The 20,947-nt window shown below is 38.6% G+C and overlaps 1 pseudogene; it reads left to right on the forward strand.

Annotated features, from left to right (window-relative positions):
* The first annotated feature begins 7 nt into the window (after positions 1-7).
* LOC149232186 (protein DWD HYPERSENSITIVE TO UV-B 1-like) lies at positions 8-20,510 on the forward strand (annotated as a pseudogene).
* The last annotated feature ends 437 nt before the right edge of the window (positions 20,511-20,947 follow it).

Consider the following 20,947-nt stretch of genomic DNA (forward strand, 5'->3'; position numbering starts at 1 on the left):
TTCAAGGATGGAGCTCATAGGATTGTTTAGGGAAGAAGACTTGAAGGCAATGTATCACATACTTGACTTGCAGGAAATCTACGACAACACATTTGTGGCTAACTTCGCAAAGAATAATCCAGATGCCTTCAAGTTAATTCAGACTTGGAGAATGTTAGAAAACAAATTAAAGTATGACAAATTGGGTATGTATGCAATAGCCTCTTTGGAAAACCCCTACAATTATGTAGCAACAATGTTATGTAGAATGTATGGACTGCCAAATAAAACTAAGTTTTCAATAGAATGGATTCCATTGATCAATGCTTGTGTTAATTCCTATATCATGAATTGGCCTTCTATCCTATTTGATAACTTAGCCACCTCCATTACTGAATATTGACAAAAGAAAGCCTCCTCTTCAGATAACCTCCCTCCCTTCTATTTCTATGCTTATATTATGGATGCTATCTATTTTTGCATGACATTTCCAACCATGGGATGGAAATGGACCATGCAAGATCCTTACCCAATCCATCTCAGTCATAAAAAATATGAGAATTGCATTACATACCCCACTTCTATAAGATATTTCATTCTATTGTGTTGCCCCTACACCAAATGATTTTCAATGAGAAAACCCCTAGGTTTTCCCAAGAAGCTACAATAGACCTGCTTGTTGTAGGAAGTATTTCATTGAGAAATGGTTCACCTACATTAGGGTTTTTGGTAGCTACCTACTAAGCCACATGTCCTTCGTTTATATGTTTCTGATAAGTTATTAGCAAGGGAGATTGCCTACCTGACTCTAGGAAAGGGCCTGACTAAAGTTCTTAAAGATGGAAAGAAGTAATTATGGCCTACTTTCCTTATCAAATATGGCTCTTTTACTTTAGCTAATTTTGTTCATGCTACTAAGGAATCAACACAAATGGAAGCCTTTGTAGAAAATCTGTGATAGGTTAACTTGATAATGAAATATAAATCAAAGCAGAATACTATAACCTACTTCTGTTATCAATTTGTGGAAGCTTAAAGATAGAGCTGAACAATATAACTAGAAAAAGAAGAATCAATGGCACAATACACTTGAAAATACTTTAGGGAAAGTCTCAGATAAAAACCCCACACTATTGTATTATCATACATGGTGGAAATACATAGGAATTATACAAAGTGTTAGCTCTCATAGCTAGCCAGCTCTTAGTATAATCCTCACAGATGCTCACAGGAAATCTTAGCTTCTCTCCAGCCTTCCTCTCTACCCTCCAAGCTCTTATTTCCTTGCATTGTTCCTTGTGGATGATTAGCCCATTACCAAGTTGAAAAAAAAGCCTTCAAAACTGCGCAATCCTCAAGGATGAATCCTTGTCTGCATTCATGAGTTTTCTCCATGAGAAAACACATGCAACTGATAGTACACTATCCTTGAACATTAATCTCAACTAGGTATTTCTCAGAATAGACATGCATGAGTTTCTGATGAGGGAATCTTCAGTTAATTGGAGTAGTACTAGTTGAGTGCATTAATGCATCAACTGACTGTTAACTCACTATTAGTTCCTTAAACAATTTGGAACTAATTTAACTGGACTTAACACAGTAAACTGAGTTAACTAATTACAACTCAAATATAACTCAATATTATCTCCTTAATTTAATGGATAACTCTTGCATGACTTCAGAAAGACTTCTAACTTGAATTTCTCCAACTAATTAATTTAAAATTAATTAATTAATTATTTCCAAGTCGCTGTTAAGACTAAATTTGATTTTAATTCACAATTTAATTTAAGGACAAATTAAATTGGAATATTCTTGTTGCCATATTTCAACACTCCCTCTCAACAAGAAAGGGATTATCTGCCACTGCGATCCTGTCTCTATGGAACTCGAATTTACACTTTGACAATGCCTTTGTCAAAATGTCAGCATCTTGCTCCTATGTTGAAATATACTGCAACAACATGATCCTCTCGACCTGTGAAAATCCATGGGAAACAAATCTTGCCTTAAGCTTCTTCACACTACCATCAACATATTGCTTTACCTTGTAAAGCTAATGGGAACTCACAACTCACTTGTTCTCTCATCTCGAAATCACGTCCCAAACACTGTTATGAACTATGGAGTCATACTCCTCCACCATAGCATCAACCCAAATCGGCTGCTGCACTGCTTCCTTAAAGGAAGATGGCTCGGTCTCAACACATTCCCCAGAAAGGGCCATGTATCCAGTGTACCTCTCAGGTGACCTCCTGTGTCTGCGCTGAGAAGATGGTGCTCCCACATTCTCTCTCGCATCCTCCAACAATTTGTTAGCTTCTCTTGTGCGCTTCCGTCCATCTTTGGAAGACTCTGCTTGAGTGGATGTCTCAACTCCTGGAACCTCTACATGCGGCTGCTCCACATCAGTTTGAGGCTCCTCCTCCTTAGGAACCAATAGTTCCTCCATAGCCTGTAGTTGGAGCTCTCCCTGAAGGGAAACTCGCATGGCCTTTTTCTCATCAAACTTGAGATCTCTGCAAACCACTGTCCTCCGACTAGTAGGCAAGTACACCCAATAGTTGTGAGGTGTATCAGTGTACCCCACGAATATCCCCAACTCTGCTGTCGGCTCAAGCTTCTTCTGTGCATCCTTTGTCACATGGCAAGATACTGATGAGCCAAAGATCCTGAAATGACCCACATCTGGCCTCTTACGAGAGAAAGATTCCTCCGGTGTCTTCATCCCAAGTATGCGATGCGGGCTTCTATTCTGAAAATAGACCACTGTGTTGCATGCCTTGACCCACAAGTGAAGTGGTAGGCCTTGGTCATGCAACATTGCCTGTGATGCCCCTACAATAGTTCTATTCTTCCTCTCTTTCACCCCATTCTGCTGTGGGTTATGAGGTGCCGTAAACTCTCGTTTAATTCCTTCCGCTGCACAAAATTCATTAAACTCTTGAGGGATATATTCTCCACCATTGTCACTTCTCAAGGCCTTGATCTTCTTCTCGGACTCTTTCTCGACCAAAGCTTTGAACTCACAAAATTTTGTGAAAGTTTGGTCCTTCTTCTGCATGAAATAAATCTAGCATTTATGAGAATAGTCATCAATGAAAATCACATAATACCTTTGCTTCACTATGGATGTCGTCGAGAATGGTCCACATAAATCAGTATGAACTCGCTCTAAGATAGCCTCTACTCGACTGTCTCGATCATGAAAGGAAGACTTGGTGTACTTTCCCAAGGTACAAACTTTACATGTGTCAACTTGTTCAAGTTTACCTTTGGGAAGTCATGTACATATCTGTTGCATTATCTTCAAAGCCCCATGATGCAAATGGCCCAACCAATTATGCCATAACTCACCAATGTCTTGGCTTTGCACCAATTCTGCTTTCGTACTCAATTGTGCACAATCATATACCTCTACTTTATAAAAGGTTCTTCACTTGAATCCCTATCCTCTTGGTCTGACCCGTGGCTATGTGTCTTAGGAACACCTTTCCTTTACTGAAGACAACATCGTAGCCTTTGTCCTCCAACATTGCGACCGATACCAAGTTCTTCTTCAGTCCAGGCACATACATCACATTTATCAAGGTGAGAGGAGCTCCATGCTCCCTTTGAAAAGCAACCGTGCCCACTCCTGAAACACTATACCTTCCGTCGTCACCCATCTCTATGCGCATCTTGAGGTCTTTCTTCTCCAAGGCACTGAATACATTTTTATCACCAATCATGTGGAATGAGGCTCCACTATCAAGATACCAGATACAACCCATCATCGATGACACCATGCATGCGATGAGGGTAAAGTCCATTTCGAACTGAGAGGCTAATGCCTCACCTTCCGAGGATCCCTTCTTGGACTTCTTCGATGGGAAAATAGTCACATAATGTCCCATCTTGTGACAATTAAAGCATCTTACTTTAGACATGTCACCCTTTTTCCCTCCATGAGAAGAATTCGGTTTGAAATGGGAAGCCTTCCCCTTCCCTTTACTTGCCTTACTTGCTAAGGCCAGATTTTCTTCATCATCATTCTTAGATGAAGAACCATCTCGTGTGCTCCTCCTAATCTCCTCCTGCATAAGATCCGACCATAGTCATTCCCCATCCGGCAGTTTCTCCCTTCCATTCATAAAGTCCTGGTAGCTATTCCAACTCTTTGGAAGGCCAAGGAGAGCAAGGCTCACCATATCATCATCGATAGTAGTTATTCCCACACTGCCAAGCTCATCTCTATAGGTGGTGAGCTTGTTCAGATATGTGGAAATAGTATCACCCTTCTCCATCTTGATTCTTCGAATCTTATCCTTGAGCGCCAATTTCCTTTGGTCACTACTTTTTTGGTAGAGGCCCTTCAATGTCTTTCACATTGAAAATGGAGTATCCTTCCCATGGAGACTCGAGACAATATGGTCTTGTACTCCCTCAAGGATGATCTATCTCACCTTCGCCACATACTTCCACTCAACCAACTCTTGTGCATTAGTTGAAGCTGGCTTTGTGATTTCTTGATCAATGAATTCCTTCAAGCCATTTTCTTCTAATATAGCCTCCATTATATCTTTCCATGCTATGTAATTCAAGCTACCTTCCAAGGCATACTTGAGTCTCAAGCCATAGTATGCCATTGGCCAACCTTGAAGTATGATATGAATTCGATTTGCACTTGCAACCCCGAACTTTCAAACTTCGAATTCTTTTTTCATTATACTGCTCACAGCTTTGATACCATGTAGAAAATTTGTGATAGGTTAACCCGATAATGCAATATAAATCAAAGAAGAATACTATAACCTACTTCTACTCTCAATTTGCAGAAGCTTAAAGATCTAGCTGAACAATATAACCAGAAGAAGAAGAACCAATGGCACAATACACATGAAAATACTTTAGGGAAAGTCTCAGATAAAAACCCCACATTATTGTATTATCATACATGGTGGAAATACATAGGAATTATACAAAGCCTTAGCTCTCACAGCTAGCCAGCTCTCACTACAATCCTCACAGATGCTCACAAGTAATATTGGCTTCTCTCCAGCCTTCCTCTCTACCCTCCAAGCTCCTATTTCCTTGTGCTATTACTTGTGGATGATTAGCCCATTACCAAGTGGAAAAACAAGGCTTCAAAACTGTGCAATCCTCAAGGATGAATCCTTGATTGCATGCATGAGTTTTCTCCATGAGAAAACACATGCAATTGATAGTAGAATGTCCTTGAACATTGATCTCAACTGGGTCTTTCTCAGAATAGACATGCATGAGTTTCTGATGAGGGAATCTTCAGTTAATTTGGAGTAGCACTAGTTGAGTGTTGTTGGGCATGGAATCCCCCCACAATAGGTTTTGGGCTCAAAGACCAAGTTTTGGTCAAAGGTTTTGTAAGACTTTGCGAATTGCGGGTGTGGAGCGCGAAGTAGAGGTTAAGTCATAGGGTTGTCTGCCCTAAAGTAATGTAATGTAATGTATAGTCATGTTGGCCTACCCATGGTTCATGGACCATGGGATTATATAAATAGTGCGAGGTTCTAAGTTGAAAATTTAGTAGATGATAGAGTGAGTAGCGAAGGAATGGTTCGAGCTTAGAGTAGGATTCTAAGTGTATTGGGTCGTAGTAGTAGGAAGAGGCTCTGTAGCTGAGTACGCAGAGGCCTAGTAGAGTCCATAGCTGAGTGCGCGGACAACTGCAACTAAGTTCGTAGGGAAATGTTGAGTCTGTAATTGGTATTGAAGATTAATAAAGAGAAGTGATTCTTATTTCTATGTGTTTGTTGTGCATTATCTTCTTTATGTTTGTATTAGTTTATATATCGCATGCACTGATATGATTGCTAAATATGTTGTAATAACCATAAATCTTACACACATAATTTAAGTAATAAGTTAATTAGCAAGTAAATTGGGTATTATACGGGTCATGCCCTGAGCAGGGCTGCACGGAAACATCAGTACGGGTTGCGAAGGAATAGCAAGTGTGCATAGTGACGGGTCGGACCGCGAACCTCCAGAAGCCCATCAAACATTCCCAGGGTGGGGAAACCTAGTTCTAGCACCCTCCCATACTACTTCAGGTGAGACCTTAGTCCATGCTCTTTGGACTGTTGCCGAAAGGGCTAGTAGTACCGGGATTTGTTTGGCTAAATCACCTCTGAATCTGGGTCAGGCCCAAACAAGCCAACAAGTGCATTAATGCATCAACTGACTGTTAACTCACTATTAGTTCCTCAAACAATTTGGAACTAATTTAACTGGACTTAACTCAGTATACTGAGTTAACTAATTACAAATCAAATATAACTCAATCTTATCTCCTTAATTTAAGGGATAACTCTTGCATGATTTCAGAAAGACTTCTAACTTGAATTTATCATCTAATTAATTTAAAATAAATTAATGAATTACTTCCAAGTAGATGTTAAGACTAAATTCGATTTTAATTCACAATTTAATTCAAGGACAAATTAAATTGGAATATTCTTGTTGCCATATTTCAACAGCCCTTAGGCTTCATACATTGCGTACAACGCAATTCGACCCAAACAAAGTGGCATACAACGTCACTACAGGATGTTGAAAAATGTGCAACAAGAAATGCTAAATTTAGAAAGTGATAAAAATAGATCTGCTAAAAATAGCATGTCTAAAAATAGCAGTTTGGCCAATGAGAATTTTGGCCACCTTGGGTGAGAGGTGAAACTGCTAAAAATAGAAACTTCTAAAAATAACATTTCTGGGTCCCTTCCTATTTTTAGCAGTCCCTGGTCTAACTATAGGAAGTAAAAACGAATTTGGTCTTACCAGCAGTTTAAAATATTAATTAATTAATCTCCATGAGTTAATTAGTTATGGAAAATTAAACTTGAAGTATTTGTGAGATCATGCAATTATTTTCTCTCTTGATTTAGGAATTTATCCCTTGATTAAAGGAGATAAGGTTCAGTTCTATATTGAGAGGATCAGTTGACTTAGTTTAACTTAGTCAAGTCCAGTTAGATTAATTTAACAAGTTGTTAAATTAATGAGATATAGTTTGTTGATGCTTTCATGCATGTGACAACTATTATTTTCAGATAACTAAGTATTCTCTCATGAATAACTGAGGCATGGTAGTTCAGACAAAGACCCAGTTGAGATCAGATGAGGGACAGTGTACTATCAGATGCTAGGATATTTCTAGTAAGTATTCCTTATATGAGGAATGAATCTATTTTCTTCTATGACTACGTAGTTGGACCTAAGGTGACAACATGTATGATTAGGCCAATTTATAGCCTATATATTGAGGCCTAGGTAGTCCATGATTTTCATCATCAGAGTACAGAGAGAGCAGGATAGCTTTTGAGCTGATTCTTTTTGTATGTTGTTGAGGATTTCCACTTGATTGATAATACAGTGTTGGGGTTTTATGCTGGTGCTTTCCCCAGTGATATATTCTGTATTATGTATGATTAATTCCTTCTTATCAGTTATATGTGTTCATGCTTGATGTTGCTCATGGTTGATTAGCTTCCGCAAAGTTTATGGTAGATGTAGATCTAGTATTATGCTTTAGTACATTTCATATATCAGTTTGATCTGCAGGTGAAATTTCTACATGATATCAGTGAGCTAGCTGATTTGTAGAGAAAATTCTACATGGTATCGGAGCACAGGTGATCAAGGAAGAACAATATACAAGAAGGAATTCAAAGTTTATTATTCGAGATATAGATCTCAAGTTCTTATCACGTCTATTTCACCGATGGCATCTAATGGTTTGAGGCTTCAGTATGCCCTTGATGGCAGCTCAAACTATATAGCTTGGAAGGATCGCATGGAGGCAGTATTGGAAGATAACGACCTTAAGGACTTCATTGATCAAGAAGTCCCTAAGCCTACTGATGCTACTCAACTGGTGGAATGGAAGAAGTGTGTGGCTAGAGCTAGGAGAATTCTCTTGGAGGGAGTGCAAGATCACATTGTCTCGAGCCTCCATGGGAAGGAGACTCCACATGCAATGTGGAAAACATTGAAAGATTTATATCAGAATAGCAGTGATCAGAGGAAGTTGGCACTAAAGGACAAACTTCAAAAGATCAAGTGTGAAAAGGATGAGACGATCTCTATGTATCTGACCAAGCTCATCACATGCAGGGATGAGCTTGCAAGTGTAGGGGTCGTGATAGTTGATGATGATATGGTCAGTCTAGCACTCCTTGGCCTTCCTAAGGGCTGGCATAGCTACCAGGACTTGGTTAATGGAAGGGAGAAACTGCTAGATTGGGAACGACTGTGGTCAGATTTGATGCAGGAGGAGATCGGATGAAGCACTAGAGATGGTTCTTCATCCATGGTGGATGAGGAGAAATGTGCCTTAGTGAGTAAGGCAAATAAGGGGAAGGAGAAAGTTTCTCTTTCCGAATCCAGTTCTTCCAATAGTGGGAAGAATGTTGACAAATCGAAAATGCGATGCTTTTGTTGTCATGAGGTGGGCCATTATGCTGCAAATTGTCCACAGAGGAAATCCAAGAAGGGATCCAGGGAAGGATCTGAAGGTGAGGCACTTGCTTCACAGTTTGAGTTGGATTTCACACTCTTCGCATGCATGGTTTCATCCATGGTGGGAAGTGGTTGGTTTATTGATAATGGAGCTTCTTTCTACATGACCGGCGACAAGAGTTTGTTCAGTACTTTGGAGGCGAAAGATCTCCAGATACTCATAGCAATGGGTAATGATGAGAAGTATAGTGTCTCAGGTGTAGGCATAATTATTTTTTAGAGGGTGCATGGAGCTCACCTTACCTTGACCGATGTCAAATATGTACTAGGACTGAAGAGAAACTTGGTGTCGATCGCGATGCTGGAAGACAAAGGCTATGATGTAGTCTTCAGTAAGGGAAAGGTTTTCCTTAGACACATCATCACTGAACATGTGAAGCAGATTGGTTCACGGGTCAAGAACCTATATGCTCTTAAGGTTCAATATGCATGCAAAGCCTTAAGCAGCAAGGCAAATGATGGAGACTTGGTGGTTGAGAGGGAGGGTATGTTACCTCTCAACATGCAACACTAGAAGAAGTCTCAGACAATTGTGGAGGAGCCACAATTGGTGCAATAGCTTTAGGAGGTTGTGGAGTAGCCACAACAGGGGAAGCTAAGTGGAGATCAAGTAGAGACATCTACTCATGCAGAGACATCCAGTAGGGGGAAACTTCGAGCCAGGTGGGCAGAGGGATCACATGCAGCCATACCTTTAGGTAGGAGGTGGGGCAATATAGAGTGATCATCCCAAGGAGGAGGGGCAGGATACTTGAGGTACCCAATGGCATTTTGTTTTGTTTTGATAATGCCATCCTCTAAATCAGCTCCTGGTGTAATGATTTCTCTGCTTTCTTTTGAAGTTTCACTAGGTTCTTGACTGTTGGTAATGGCTACTTCAAAATCTTCAACTTTACTTTTCTTCTTCATAACATTCTCATCATTAACTATAATTTATTCTTGGGCATTGTTACTTTTGGTCTTTTATGGCTCTTCTCAGTTTCAATTTCATCTTCAGTAACGACAACATATTCTTCACTGACAGTTTCAACTTTATCGTCTTCAAAAGTAACTTGTCTACCCTTGCTAGATTTATCCACTAGAGGACTTTTTTTCTGATCCCTTGGATGTAGTTTTGTAGCATCATCAATTACTACATTTTGCTTCTTTTCCATACCTTCTTTTGACACTGAGTAGAAACTGCTGACAACTTTTATAATATCATGCTCTATGAAATGAATGCCTCCCAACCTAATTGAACAACTTTCAACAAAATTCTGCCAAACAAAATATCATATGTCAATAAAAACAAAGTTAAAAAAATATAGTGCGACAGTTACAAGAACAAAAAATACAATATAAATAACAATACTTACGATATTTTGTTTCATCTCATTTACGATTTGTTTACACAACTTTGTAGATACCTCTCTCGTGTCATACAATGAATATGATAACTGGAATTTAATCCTTTCATGTGACTTGGGCAATTTTGTAAGTATGTAAACAACTTCACTGTTCGGTACCAAACACATGTCTATGACGCTTCCCATCACGTCATAAATTCCATTATCATTCAGTATATCAATATATAGATATATATTTAGATTTTTGCTTTCTCTTTCTTTCACATACCAGATTCTTGATGGAAGTCTCACTTCTTTTGAATTCTTCCAGTATGAAATCATCTTCTTATCATTTGAGGCACTTGAAAGATTTGTAGCCATTAGCTCAGGTGGAGTTCATTCACCAATGTTTTTTGAATATCCACCTTTAAGAGTCTTTGGTCTAGAAAGATTCATAGAAATCTTCTTTGATGCCATTTTCCTGAAAAAAGAAACACACAAATCAGTAAATAATGAAAACATATTAACTTAAATTAACAATGAAAATGATAAATGATTTTATAAATCATAACAATTTCAAAAAAAATAAAATTAAAAAATACATCGCCCTGCCGCCGCACCCTCAAAATCGACCGACCAACCAAGCCAGCTGTTGGGTCTGGGCCCCTAGCCCACCATAGCGGCCCAACTACTACCATCCACTCAACCCCTCCCATGCCACTCCGATGGCCTGCCAGATCGCGGGGCGATGGGGGGCGAGTGGGCCGCCGAGGTGGCACGTGGGGGGGGGGGGGGGGGGGGCGCTATGGAAGTCTCCCCCAGTGCCACCTTGGCGGCCCGCCCACCCGCAGGGTGGCAAGGTGGTTCTCGGAATTGCCCCGCCACCACGGGGGCAGGCGGACCACCAGGGTGGCACAGGAGGAGGCTGCCGTAGCCCCCCCCGTGCCACCCCAGCGGCCCGTGTCACCTGGCCACCTCATGGGTGGGTGGGCTGCCGGGGTGGGGGGGGGGGGGGGGGGGGGCGTTGTCGCAGCACCCCCCCACGCCACCCTAGCGGCCTGTGTTGACTCGCCACCCCGCGGGTGGGCGAGCCGCCGGGATGGCATGTGGGGGGGTTGCCGCAACACCCTTTGAGCCACCTCGGTGGCCCGCTCGCTCGCGGGGTGGCGGGGCGACAAAATTGTTGCCCCGTAGCCTCGCGGGCTAGTGGGCTGCCGAGGTGGCATGGGGGGGTTGCGACAGCCTCCCCCCGTGCCAACCTGGCGGCCTGCCCGCCTGTGGGGTGGCTGGTTGCCGGGGTGATGCCAGGGCAGGCTGCCGCAGCACCCCCCCTCGCCACCCTAGCGGCCTGCCCACCCGCGGGGTGGCGGGGAGACACAATTGTGGCCTCAGCACCCCACGGGCAAGTGGGCGGTCTGTCGGGTATCACAACCTCCCCCCATGCCACCACGGCGGCTTGCCCACCTTGCGGGGTGGCGGGGCGTTTCCACCCCGGCGACCTGCCCGCCTGCAGCGTGGCAAGGCGATTCTGAGAATCGCCCTACCACCCCGAGGGTGGGCGGGCCGTCAGGGTGGCACAAGGGGGGCTGCCGCAGCCTCTCCCACGTCACCCTGGCGGCCTGCCCGTCCACAAGGTGGCGGGGTGATTCTCAGAATTGCCCTGCCACCTTGCGGGCGGGCAGGCCAGCCATGCTCATTGCCCCTAACCTACGGGCCCGTTTGGCCACCGTGAGCATTATTGGGCCCGTTTGGCCGTCGTGAGCTTTATCGGACCCACCATGCTCACAGCAGATGTAGTGGGTAAATTTGGCTCGCAAAAAGTTTTAATTTAAAAAAAAATTCTACTTCATTAAACTTATTTAATATTAAAATTTGTAAGGAAAAAAATTTAACTAACCTTTCAATTGCGAGAATTCTCCGTTGAATATGTTGTTGATAGCAATGTAGCTGCTCCACAAATTCGCTCCATGTCTTTCAACAAACCTCAGAAAACCTTGATGTGATGTGAGTAATAGTGATAATGGAATTTATTATATAGGTGAAATTACGGAGATGTTTTACCATACGGTTAATGTGGGATTAATTTGTTTTAAAAAAAAATAACATGTTAATTTTTTTTTACGACAAATGAAACTATGATAAAGAGAATATTATGGAATTGTTTTACAATGGGGTGAATGTGGGATGAATTTATTTTAGAATGTATTATAAAAATTAAAAAAAAACATTCAATTGTTTAGTAAATATTATATACTTTAACTATTAAAATAATTTAGGTAAAAGTTGTAGTTTACAATTTGAACTTTAAAGATAATTTATTTCATAAAAAAATTTAGTTTACATTTCTCAATAAATTGTAGAATAAAATAATGAAGGGAAATAAATCTAACAAATTTTTTGGAGGGAAATATTCTGGTGAAACTTTTTGGAGGGAAAATTTCATTCTCTAAGCTATATAATATTTTTAGGAGACCCTGCATTTGTATCATTCATCCTCTTCTATTTGAAAGGGATGGATTGCCCTGGTAGTGAAGTTTCGATTTGTACAACATCAACATCTTCATTGCGTAACAACTCTATTCATATTGATGAATATAACAAGAATTCTTCCACTATGAATAGAAAGTCAATTCTTCCACTTAGTCCTAATCCTAAGGACTATGAGAGCAGCACTGATGAAAGAGGGGATGGAGAATTTCAAATAAATAAAGAGTCACATATTCCACTTAGTCCTAATTCTAAGGACTATGAGAGCAGCAGTGATGAAGAGCATGATGACAAATTTCAAAATAATGGAGTGTCATGGTGTCCACTTAGTCCTAATCCTATGGACTATGAGAGCAGCAGTGATGAAGATCATGATGATGAATTTCAAAAGAATGGAGTGTCACGGTGTCCACTTAGTCCTAATTCTAAGGACTATGAGAGCAGCAGTGATGAAGAGCATGATGATGAAGTTCAAAAGAATGGAGTGTCATGGTGTCCACTTAGTCCTAATTCTAAGGACTATGAGAGCAGCAGTGCCGAAGAGCATGATGATGAAGTTAAAAAGAATGGAGTGTCACGGTGTCCACTTAGTCCTAATTCTAAGGACTATGAGAGTAGCAGTGATGAAGAGCGTGATAACGAATTTCAAAAGAATGGAGTGTCACGGTGTCCACTTAGTCCTAATTCTAAGGACTATGAGAGTAGTAGCAATGAAGAGCATGATGATGAATTTCAAAAGAATGGAGTGTCACGATGTCCACTTAGTCCTAATTCTAAGGACTATCAGAGCAGCAGTGATGAAGAGTGTGATGATGAATTTTAAAAGAATGGAGTGTCACGGTGTCCACTTAGTCCTAATTGTAAGGACTATGAGAGCAGCGGTGATGAAGAGCGTGATCATGAATTTCAAAAAGAATGGAGTGTCACAGTGTCCTCTTAGTCCTAATTCTAAGGACTATGAGAGCAACAGTGATGAAGAGCATGATGATGAATTTCAAAAGAATGGAGTGTTACAGTGTTCTCTTAGTCCTAACTCTAAGGACTATGAGAGCAACAGTGATAAAGGACATGATGATGCACTTAGTCCTGATTCTAATGAGTATAAAGGTAGCAGTGACAAAGGACAAGATGTAGCATTTTCAGTAAGTAAACAATCACATTTTCGACGTAGTCCTAATTCTATGGACTATGAGAGCAGCACTAACAATGCACACGAGGAAGAATATCCAATAAACATTGAGTCAAATTTTTCATTCAGTCTGAATTCTAAGGACTATGAAAGTAGCACTAAAGAAGGGGAAGATGAAGAATACCCTCCAAGTTAGTATTTGAAAGGCATAGTTGATCATAGTGTGGATAACATTCCTCTTAATGATGATGAAAATACTTATACAAATGATGATCCAATGATGGAGATGTTGCCAAGAAATATTGTATCGAGGAGTAGGAACGAACCTTTTCGTATTAATGCAAGATGCTCTAGTTATACAAGGGGTAGAGCAGAATATCTGACGAGAAGAAGTTCTATCAGTGCTCTCATTTCAAGTGAATGTTGTCAAAAAGATTGACTGAAACATATGGATTTCAAATTTGCATTAGAGAGCATGAAGATATTTTTGTCAATGAATAAAAGCATGCAAAATTCATATATAGTTGGGTGCATGCAATCTACATTGTCAGGTTATGATTATCATATGGGGACATTATTTATCTATAGAAAGGCTTTCAAAATGTTTCATTCGATTGGGAATTTTCGTCTCTCGAGAATTCAAGAAAATTTGGAAAAGGATCACACATTTTATTCAGAAGTATGTCATAAAATACAGTTTGAGCCATTATCAAACACTGCAATTGCATGGATGAAAGATTTCTTTTCAAATCAGGGAGAGTGTATGCCAAATAGAGAGACAATACATATTCTAGATAATTTTTCAAGACGAGAAATCTACAACTTATACATGAATATGTGGAAGGTGTTGAGGGACATGGCCAGTTTATTACATATCAATATTTTGTGAAGGTATGGAAGAAAGAATTCAACAATGTCCATATTCCTAAGAAGACAAGGATGGGGATTTGTAGTGCATGTGCTTCTCTTAAATAAAAAAGGGACAAATGTGAAAGGTCAGAAAGAGGTAACCATTCATAACTTTAACTTTTAAAATTGTATAGTCATCAACTATGAAAACATATTTCTTAATGGATTTCTTTTATGTTGTGTAGATTCAATTGTCAAAGAACTGCAGGAGCATCATGAGCAACAAACAAATGAAAGGAAAAAGTTGTACAAGCATCGAAAGAAGTGTTATGATAATCTGAATAAATATTTGGGTCTGATAATTGATGGTATGGACCAGAAGAAAACACTTTTACCACATTTTGTTCGCGCACCCAAAAATTTACAGGAGGAAAATTTTATTCAGTATCACTTGGTCGGTTGTATGGTCTTCAATGGGAAAATTTTGCCAAGGGTGTATTCACAACTCCAAATATTCATAATGATGCAAATATGACCATAACCATAATTCATGATGTGCTTTCTCATTGGTTTGGTAATCTTCCTGAAGTTTTGTATCTACAATTGGACAACACTTTCCGTGAAAACAAAAATCAGGTTTTTTTTGGATATCTAAACATGCTTGTTGAATTGAGAAATTTTCAGAAGGTAAAGGTTGGTTTCCTTCTTGTCGGGCACACTCATGACCATATTGATCAGATGTTCAGTCGTTTTTCAGTCACATTGAGGAGGAAGGAAGTTGGGAGCTTGCCATCATTAATTGAATGTATTAAGAAATCTTACATGCCAAAGCTTACTTTTGATGTGTTGGAAGAAACTGTTGACATGCGAAGGTTTATTCTAGGATCACATGGTGAGGGGAAATGCATTGAACAACTTAATGACATTAGTTTCCAACATCAATTTCGTATCAAAAAAATTGATGGAAAAACACTAATACGGGGCAAGAAGTATTCAACTACTGCAAAATGCGCATCGTCATCAGGTTTGGAATTTTTGAAGTTCATTCCAGATCATCCAATATTTGCATCAAAAATATTGTTATTACAATCAGTTGGTGAAGTTCATAATGCACGCAGACAAAGTAGAGATATAAATTACATATACATATGAGTACTTTGACATTGTTGATTCAGTTTGGTGGGAGTCATTTTTCAATAATCAAAGTGATATCATTTCAACAACAACAAATGAATATATACCTTTGAAAAACCCATTTATTTGGCCACAAAATGTGTCGAATGAACATAATGAAATAAAGATTGTTGAATAGCAACAATCTCAAGGTATTATTAATTATTCACAGGCAGAGGAAAGAGAGATGTATATTGGTTTCAGAAGATTTCATGCAAAACGTGAAGCCACATAAGACCTTTATAGGGGTTCAGTACAGGATATTAAGGAGGGTTGCATGATCGTAGTGCTAGCAGATGGAGATCCCAATGGCTATCCATTCTGGGTTGCTAAATTTATAAAGGTCTTTACAGAAAATGAAGATGTTATAGGTGTTGAAGTACATTGTTATGCCATAAATACACACCCATTCAATGGTGTGTATAAGCTAGATATGGTAGTTGACAAAAAAAATGGCGGAAAGAGAAAAATAAAGGGTACAAATATAAATCACCGCCGCACAAACATATCAAAATTGGAGGATGTTGACATACTTGTTTATGACTTCAATTTAACAAAGAGAGGAACTCTTCACTTCAAGATGAAAGAGATTCTGAAAAGGTTATTACCAGAAGGAACAGTGTTGAGATGGGAGTCTGCTGAAACCAGTCGTAGATCTAGAATAATTTTGGAACCTGAAATGGTGGGAATGCATGTGGACTCAGATGGGGCACTAGTTGATGAAAGAGAAGAATATGGAACATCTTCGTCAGCATCCAGTCAGTCATCTAAAGATGTGAATTCTGATGGTGTGCAAAAAAATATGAGTGATTTTGAATAATTGTTTAAGATAGTTTAGATAACTGATGTTTGCACCGTATCTTGAAATAAAATTTTTGATTTCCATATGGTGTTAAATGGGAAGTTATGAGTCATTTTTATGTTGTTGGATTATATGTCTTAATTATGATAATTTTTATTGTTTAGAATATCTACAATGCAACATTAAATTAGAGATATAATGGATGTTTCATTCAATATACAAATAATGACTTTTGAATTCATTTAGTCATGTAATTTGTTCATAATGTCATGGTTTTTTAATTTTATGGTTGAAAAAATTCCAATTTTTTTTGTATCTAGCATGTTATGGTTGAGAACATGTTGAATTTATACTTAGGAAAGAAAAATGTTATTCTACCAAAAACATTAGTGTGTTTTTTTTCCTCATAAACAACTTTTTTTGGCACATAAAAATTCGGTTTTACTAGCATTTTTTAAAAATGTTGAACATTGACCCTAAAAAAAATCATCGTTCCAGTATCATCACTTTTTCGTTTTCAAGGTGTTTTTTGCATGAAAATTTTGTTTTCATTGCCATTTTTAAAACATGTTCAAAATTGACCCTTACAAAAAAAACCATCGTTCTAGTATACACACTTTCGTTTTTAGCACTGTTTTTGATGTTTTTTCGGGGTTTTTTGGTCAAAGTTCCCCTTTTGAGTTTATAGTTCCCGTTTCAAAGTTTACATTGTTAAGGATATTCCCACTACTGAGGAATTCATTGAAGAGGCTCTAGAACTAAATTGTCTTCTAGTCAAGCAGCAAGAGTATTTTTGCTAGAAGCTGTCACACATCACTCCCTACCTAATTACTAGCGACCAGCTCACATGCAAAGCCATTGATCGGAGAATAGAGTTTAATGATTTAAACACCAAAATCTTCGATTTCATTGAATGGTAGGAATCAGAAGATGGAAAGAAGGCCAATATACCCGAGATTGAGGAAACTCACAAAGACATCCTCTTCATTGATTGGGATGCTAGGATAAAAACAGGCCAAGCTGGTAGTCGCGAGGGCAGCTGGAGTATTGAAGAACATCATTAAGGTAGTAAATCATACCCTGTTCACTACCAATCTCATGAAGGAGGGTAATACAAAAGAAATGCCTAAGTTAACTTCTCTGAGTAAAGGCTGGAAATAAAAAAGTGAGGAATCAAAGAGATGCAATTACAAAAATGATTACGACCGATTGGGAGTCGTATTGGCAGTATTTGGTCAAGCCACCTAGCCAGATTATGACCCTCAACTGTTCCCTTCATGTGACTCAAAGGATGCTGCCACCTCTTGCCAATGCAATCTTTAGAGGACAACTCAAATCTCATTTCGGGCCACCTCCTCAAATTCAACTGATGATCGATATTTGTGATTTAAAGGACAAGATGGCAAACAACAAGTCATCCTCTTAGTTCTGTTTAGTTGATCTCCATTTATTTTTGGATTTAGTTACCTATGTAGGAGGAAGGTTGTTTGAAAGCTCCCCAAATTTTTCATAATCTATTTTTTCACATTTAGCTACAATAGTATTTATACCCTTCTCATGCATTTAGAGAAGGGTCCAGAATTTTATCAAAAATATTTGCAAAGAATGTGCTATTGTAAGTTTGTTAACGCTTTGGTGAAATGATGGAACATGATCTTTTCTTTTAGATATCAGACTACTTTCCTTTGTTGATGCACTTCTGTATTCTTGGGAGACAATTTGATTTGAAGGAAGAAGTTGGTCTATGTCATTTGTCAAATGAGCAGGACTTCATACATCTGGTACTATTATCGTGTATGCATAATTCTGTCTACATTTAATTAGTGGCAAAACTTTATTTTCATGAATTATATGTGAGATTTATTGTTTCTGTGAAGCATTAATTGCACTTTTGTATGATGCCATAACTGAAGTTTTGATTTTCATATATAACTCATTAGACATGCGATATATTTTATAAATTTCTTTGACTAACTATTTAGTCAAAGGAATTATCTTTTATGTTATCATCTCCATTTAATTGTGTTCAATCTTTATTATCACATGTTAAACATATATCTTTGTAGATCGAATACCATACAAGACACCCAGGTTTATATTAAAATAAGTTAAGTTAGGGAAATTGAATCATAGAATAAGTCACTTAGATTATCATTATTCTATTGCAAAACACTCATGAACCACCCACTCTCATCTTAAAACCCACATTGGGAAACTGGTCCCAGTATCCCCAATCCGAGCCACCCTTTAAATAGAAAAGGAGTTGTCTTAAGGTTCGGACCGGGTGGTTATCCCCCATGTTTCGGCAACAGAATTATGAGGCTGCAACAGGTTCCTAGATTCAAAGTCCCCATAACTAGACGTAGAGGCTTTCCCTGAGATAATCTCAGATGATGAGTCCATTATGTGTCATCGTTTAGTTCATAGTTTTGGTGAATATTCTTCAGATGAATGTGTTGGTGAATTATAATTCCATTTGAGAGAGTCAATCCCTTTAGAGGACAATCTTTTAGACATTTTGGGAACAACTTTTCTAGGAAATATGACAAGGGGAAATGGAATCAGAAGACATGTAATTCAGTGATGCTAATACCTTAGTGCAATAATATGAGCAAGCAAGAGCAGAGGAAATATTCTTTGAGACAGATGAAGGGTTTTTTTTCTTGGGAAGATGGATTGATGCCTATTAGGGAAAGGGAATGTAGAGGAATAGTAGTGACGATTCTGGTAATTCATTTGACAATACTGTATATCTTGATGCATTTTATGATGCAGCAGAGATATCCAGACCACTCAGAGCAAGTGAAATAAGAAATGGAGAAGGGGCTTCTGTGGATGAATTGAACAATGAAGATTTAGTAATGTCTACTGGCATTGCACTTAGATGAAATTCTTCACACTATCCCTAAAAAAATAAAAAATTATAGAGGGTTCATGATAGCCTCATTACCTGTTTAAAGGTTCTTGACAATTTACTTGTAACTCAACTGGAGAGAGAGAGCATGAAAAACATTTGAACAATATTTTTATTCTCTTCCATATAATTAGAAAGAGAAAGTGAATGTTTTCAACATTTTAAAAGGACGTGAAACAGGTATGAGCTTTGGAACACTTTTGTTGTGCAACTGAAAGAGACTAGGCACAAGAAATGGTAATGCTATTTCATTTTCCAGCTCTATTTGTGTAGCCAAAATGGCCCCTTGTGCATGCACAACCACTTACCCTATTTCCAAATTGAAAAGGAACTCTACTGAAAATTCTATAGAGATTAACATTTTAAAAGGGCATGAAATATTAATAGGCTCTAGAACACTTTTTCTATGCAACTGAAATAGACTAAACACAAGCAATGGTAATGCTATTTTATTTTCTAGATCTATTTATGCAGTAAAAATGGTCCCTTGTGCATGCCAAACCACTTACCCTATTTCCAAATTGAAAAGGAAATCTACTGAAAATTCTACAGAGATTAATAAGAAGTTTCAGCCCAAGCAATTTGAGTATCACCCATTTGACTCTAGTTTGATGGTATTTGGGACTTTGGATGGATAAGTAGTTGTGATCAACCATGAAAGTGGTAAAAGCGTTGAAAATGTTCAGTAAATTCGAGAAAATCATAGTATTCTTGGACTCTGTTGGCTCAACAATGACCCTTCCAAGACAACAACAATAGAAACCATTCCACTTACATCTATGAAGAAATTGAGCAAGTAACATGTCCATATTAATGCAACAGATAATTACTACCTCGCTAGTGGATATTCAAAACATGTTTCTTTGTATGAGGTGTGAAGTGGAAAAAAGTTACAAGTTTTTGGATATCTCCACCATGAACATATAAATGCGGTAGTGTTTGCTTATCATTCCCCATACTTGTTTGTGGGATATACAACAACATTCTACACATCCTTTATATACAACGACCATCTTAAGAGAGAATGTGATGGTGTGCTTAACTTGTGATGATCATTATATCCTTTCCTCAACTGTTGATAACAAGGTCAAACAACATTTAGTTGTGGATGGGAGGCTACATATGAAATTTGGCATTGCTCCTACAGGAAGTGCTCAGAACTATACTCGGTCATATTACATGAATGGGGGTTATTACATTATTAGTGGGAGTTGTGATGAAAACGTTGTTTGTATATGTTGTGCTCAAATTGGTAGATGAATTAAGGATCTTTCCCTTGAAAAGGAATATTTTGTAAGGAAGAATGCCTAATTCAAGTTTATGAGGTAGAGCCACCAATGAATATCTGATTGTTACCAACAACTTATACACAACATTTAGAACTATTGTTAATAGACCTAGCAGCATGAATTGTGACAATAGTCCCCCATGTACTTTAGGCGTTAAATTATCAATTTGGCTATCTATAGGGAGAAGAGTTGGCAACTTCATTGAAAGCATTTTTTTTTCAATTGTTAAGGCCCATTTGATATTCCTGCATTTGTAGATGGTGGCATAATGTCAAAGAAATTCTAGATTATACACATAGAGATGATAAAAGGAATTCAAGGACATGGTTACTATGATGATTTATTTTTCCCAATAATCGAAAAAATTGCTTCTGAATATGAATTAACAAAATATTATTTCAGTAGAATCAATTTCCAAATCTACATACATGAAGGATAGAGCATAATACTTTCAGGTTT

The sequence above is a fragment of the Pinus tabuliformis genome, chromosome J (genome assembly GCF_031772625.1).
Source record: "Pinus tabuliformis cultivar Carrire ecotype Pingquan chromosome J, CPIR1, whole genome shotgun sequence".
In the NCBI taxonomy this organism is placed as follows: domain Eukaryota; kingdom Viridiplantae; phylum Streptophyta; class Pinopsida; order Pinales; family Pinaceae; genus Pinus; species Pinus tabuliformis.